Source organism: Lycium ferocissimum, chromosome 3 (genome assembly GCF_029784015.1).
Source record: "Lycium ferocissimum isolate CSIRO_LF1 chromosome 3, AGI_CSIRO_Lferr_CH_V1, whole genome shotgun sequence".
Classification (NCBI taxonomy): domain Eukaryota; kingdom Viridiplantae; phylum Streptophyta; class Magnoliopsida; order Solanales; family Solanaceae; genus Lycium; species Lycium ferocissimum.
This window is the reverse complement of record NC_081344.1, coordinates 19,550,955-19,556,399: the sequence shown is the minus strand read 5'-3', so window position 1 is coordinate 19,556,399 and position 5,445 is coordinate 19,550,955. Positions and strand designations below refer to the sequence as shown.

Below are 5,445 nucleotides of genomic sequence, written 5' to 3'. Positions count from 1 at the left end.
TATTATCACAACATAAATTATACACAGAACAAGATTTTTCTTCATGTTTGGTACACACAGATCATTTTGAAAGGTTAAAGGTCTAGCAACAGAAGCCAAAATGAAGGATCCAGTATTAGTTATAGGAAGAGTATTGGTATTAGTTATGGGAAGAGTATTACCATCACTGACCATTATATCTTCATTACCATCATACTCAGAGTGTAAAGAGAGACTCTGAAGATCATTAGAGACATGGTGAGATGTGCCTGAATAAAAAAGCCACTTGGTAGAATTACTAGAAGATGTTGTCGAAACATTTTCCTAAGGAGCATGAGAAGATTTAGACAGGTGGTATTGTTGCTATTTCATCCAAGGAAAGATCCCAAGGAGACGGTGACATGTTTTAACTGTATGACTAGGAATGTCACATAGTTGGCAAATGGCACGATTGGATGGGTTCTGTCCCCCCTTGTTGGTGCCTCGAAAATGAGTAGAGGAATTTCCTTATTTATGATTGTGTTGCCTAGAATTGCTATTGAAATTGGAATTTCCTTGCTTTTGCGCAACATTGGCGTTATTGGTGCGGTAATAGGGGCTTTCTTTTTATTCAGTCGGGCTTCAAAATCCAAAAGTTTCTGATGCAATTCTTCAATGGAGATTGGAGTATCTCTTGCTTGAATGGCAACGGAGATTAGATTATAAAATTCAAGTAAACCATTCAGAATATGCAAAACAATATCGTCATAAGTAATGGTGCACTAACATTGGCAAGCTGATCAGCGAGTTTCCTAATATTTTGAATATAATCTATGATAGACATATTCTCCTACGAAGCTTTGGAAAGGAATTCACGGAAGACTCATCAAGTGAGAATGATTTGGGGTGGCATACATTCTTCTAAGGTATACCCGGACCATACGAGGTTTGGCCGAGACATAAAAAGGAACTATCTCGGAAGGCCATCGCGTAGCAACGATCTTGTCGTGTCCTTAGGGATGTTTTGGGTGCTCATCCGGTTTTGTAGTAACATAGCATTCAAAGTCATAAAGAACACGAAGAGAATCCCATCGAGTATGCCAAGAGTAGTAATTAGTAGGTGAGTTTGATTGGGGGCAAAAGAGTGGTATTAATTAAGAGGATTTGGGTTGGGTTAGAGGAGTCTGTTATCGGTATGGTTGAGATAGGAGAAGAATTTGAGGTGTTGTTGACACTTTCGTTAAACATTTCTGGTTGTGACAAAAGAAGAAAAAAATTGTCGTATGGTGGATGGCTCTGATACCATATAACATATATGAATTATGGTAAGACCCTTGCCATATTATTGATTACAGAAGTCTATTTATACAAAGGGCTACATGAGTACAATAAAGGAAAGAAGCAAAGAATCAGGGATATTATTTACAGAGATCAATATATAAGGAATACTATTAATGTATAAGATATTAGAGAAACTATAGCAATCATTGTATAGATCGAATCTCTTTGAAGGTAATTCCCTATTACCCTCAACATCCAGTTTCTTCTATAATTTGAGCCTTTATATCCTATAGGTTTTATGGGTTTCCCTTTCTTTTAATAACTTAATACTCAAGGAATACTAGAATAAAAAATAGTATAGAGAATGTAGCATTTTCTCATATTGAAAAAAATAAATCAACATATCTAAGGGGTGATACACTATGAGGTTGTAACCTTAGCAGCTACTAGTGCAATAATTATAGTGAACTGCTTCAACAACGGCAAACACATAACCTTTTTCTTCTTTCAGACATGGAAAACTAAATCTTGCCTTAGTTCAGTGGTTACCATTTTCTCTTCTTGCTGGAGCTTGAGATGAAAAATTTAGAATTCCATTTGTCGTAAGCTACTTAATAAGGAGGATAACAAATTGATGAGGTGAGACTAAATGTTTTCAGGTCACCATTAGTTGTGGTACTTTTTCATTCTTCAACATAGGGTGAAATGTGTATGTCGATACGTCTGTGTAAACTCATGAATTGATCTTACGAGCCTAACTAAACCCAATATGCTAGCTCGATATGGGAGGATTGTCAGGGATTACGTATAATGAGACCAATCATCTCATTAACTGCATCATGCAGACTTTTTCATTCTTCAACATATTTTTGTTGGATTTTAACTTGAAGTGTGTTGCGATTTTTGAATTGGATAGGAGAGAAGGATTATTGTGCTTATATATAGAAACACTTCTTCTAACTCTAAAGAATTCAGAAGATAGCAAGTCTTGCACTGTCGTCGCCGCTCGACTTCAGATTCAGATTCGAATTAGGTCAAATGATCTGATTGTTTGATATTCTTTTGGACCAAATTTACTTTCTATTACGTTATTTAATTTTCATTTTTTTGAGTCATTTCCGAATTTGGAATTCGCGACCAAACAATTTTTATCGAACATACACCTTCTTTATGAACAGGAATTATTGCACATGTTAATTCTCCAATTGGTTGGCAATAGCTTCAGAGGCTTCACCTCATTTTTGAGACACCAAAATTTGCAAACTTTCTCCCCTCATCTCTGCATTATATTTTCCAAAACAAAGTAAGTGTCGTGTGATCTGCTCTATTTGTTGAGTTCGTTAGATTCTGCAATTTTGATTGCCAATATTGCAGAATAATATTTCATTCTATCGTGGGAGGAATTAATCCAAACCTTGGACAATTTTGAAAGAATTAAATTCTTTTAAAAATACAGTTTTATGTTGGGATCTAAACTTTTATTCTAACGTTTCATGTTTTCATATGCTAATTTCTTAACATAGGGATAACAATTTCATCGAGGAAACTGTTCGATTGTCCTTTCAATTTGGTTTGGTGGTTTTGGATGGCAAAGAACGAAAACATTAGCTGGGAAAAAAATAATTTTCTAGTGAAGCTCCATATTTTAGGATACTAGATGTGCGATGCCCGTGCCTATGCCCGATGATATTGTTTTCATTATCAGCACAACCATAAGATTACTGAAAAGATTTTAACAGGTAATGAGAAGACCTTTCCATACAACATAATAAAGCTTCATACTATGTACATTCAATGAAAAACAAAGTCCTACAAATATACTAAGGAGAAAAGATAACAAACACAAATTGTTATACTTTTTGTTGGATAAAATGTCAATCAAAAGCAGCCATTTCCTCAACTGACTACCTGCATTTTTATCCTTCATCAACGGCAACCTTATAATACACTTGATGCCTATCAATATTATTCAGAGTCACACCTATCAAACCATGCAATCCACCACTTCCTCCAACACAAGTACATTCATATGTAACATGATAAATACCCCGCAAGCCTTGCCTTTGACTCTCATTTGGTCATATGCTGCTTCAGTCTTCGAATCAAGGAAAACAAATTAGAAAACTAGCATGCATTGAAACTAAATATAAATAGACGCAAGCCCTTCAACGGCTTAAAAGCTGGACAATCATTCAAGAAGACATGCCTTTAGAGAAGCTTAATCCTTTGCTGTTTTGAGTATACTTCAATTAATGGTATGGAGCACAAGAAAGATCTAAGGCACAATTAATCTACAAACAAATAGAACCCATTTTATATTATTCCAATTTAACTTTTATCCAGAACTAAATAGACAACCCCTTGAACATTCATAGATGAAAATTGCTTAAAACAAACTTTAGTAGCACATTTGCAGTAGTAGAATTAGCTAGACCGTTTTCAGTAAGGCTCGCGCTAGGCGCTCACCTCTTTTTGGCTGAGCCGTTTATTAGCAACAACCACGAGTCACACATCCTGCCGCTTCAGAAACCTGTGCCTACATTCAAAATTGTGCAACCACATATTCCAACTAAATGGATCCAAAATATTTGGTAATGTCATGTATTAAAATATTAAAATCCATTGCAGTTACAATCTATTAAAGGACAAAAATTGGTGAAGTAGAGGATGCATTCTTTTTTATTTTGCGCAGTAGAGATAAGTTACAAATTAAGGAGTGTGAGAAGGGGAATCGATACAAAATGATGAGACAAGTTGAATAAGGTTAACGGACAGGATTCAACTGCACCTCTACTAAAATTGTACATGCAGAAGAGCAGCAGGGTTTAGTTGTTCTGTTCTTTTTTTTTTTTTTTTTTTTTTTTAAAGAGACGACAATGTTGCACAATTCACAACTGAAATTTGTAGTCTGCATCAGTTAACTCATACCTGACAAATGTTAACTTGAATGTCAACGATGTATCTTAAAAAAATAATCACAAGGAAACGTAGGACCTTTTCCTATACATAATGCTCTCATTTCTAAAAGTGGAACATAGTGAAAATGCCATTAGCAGAAAATTTATGGTGTTGAAATGCTGAACAACAAACTTCAGCAAAAAATAGAGAAATAGTGGAGAAATTGTGATTCATAGCTATATAAAATATCAAATGGACCTTCTGATATGATCATAAGCAGAAGGCAGTTTACCTGTATCCCTCCTTATATAATACAATTTTTTCTTAATCAAGATTGGCTTGGTCCCGAGTCCACGCTAATAAAACTACTTATTGAGAAAAGTTACTCATTGGCTTTTTCCTTATCGTGTTAAGAGAGCTAGTTTTGGAGATAACATCCGTTCATAAATTTGGGTTGATCCAAGATAAAGTAATTTACCTAATTTCACAAATAATGCAAGTATTTCTTAGCCTATACTATCATCCTAAAAAGCTTTAGTCAAGATGCAGAAGCTTAGCTTCTTTCACGATTATATGAAAGATGAATTGGTGAATTAGCCTTATATACATCTAAAAATGTATCACTTTGGCATCGTAAAGCTAACTAAAGTTTATCAAGCCAACAGAGTCTGATTGGATTCTTGTAAACTATCACTTTTGCTGCATTATGAGATGGTAACACAACATGTAAAATGCTAAAAAGTTCATCTTTCTCAACTGCAAACTGTCATTCCCTCAAGATAATATAGAACCAATCTTTTGTGAGTGATCTAGTGACCTTTATTTCTATTTACTCATTACCTGCCATAAAGCGTTCGTAAGGAAGCCCTGTGAAAGAGGAAATTTTCAATGAAACTCAAGATAAAATAGAAAATGTAGAAATTTACTCACCACCAAAGTTCATTCCAGCATGAATGAACAACACTGCGAAATACAACACAGAATTAGAGCAAACATATTAATTTCAACTTGTTAATCTCAAGAAATAGCTAACACATGCAGCGCAAAGAACGATCTGATGAAAACCAAAGAAGACCATACCCCAAATTTTTGTTTTAAAACAGGATCAAACACATGAGAGAGGAAAATGCGCTCAGCCAAAAGGAAAAAACTATTTTAGAAGTATGAAAATTAGCATATACTTCTTGCTTAAAAAGATTGCTCGTTAGCTGGGCCAAGCATAAGTGATTGCGCTAGGCATGCATCTTTTGTGGCTGAGCCATATTGACCTATCGTATCTTGCTGATGTTTATTCATATCACATGACTT

At 34.9% G+C, this 5,445-nt stretch overlaps 1 long non-coding RNA gene across 1 annotated transcript; it reads right to left on the bottom strand.

Annotated features, from left to right (window-relative positions):
• Nucleotides 1-2,969: 2,969 nt before the first annotated feature.
• LOC132051010 (uncharacterized) lies at nt 2,970-4,100 on the bottom strand. The gene is made up of 2 exons (XR_009413545.1): nt 3,706-4,100; nt 2,970-3,334 (listed from the first exon to the last, which is right to left on the bottom strand). It is a non-coding gene; the product is annotated as an uncharacterized LOC132051010 (long non-coding RNA).
• Between the last annotated feature and the right edge of the window lie 1,345 nt (nt 4,101-5,445).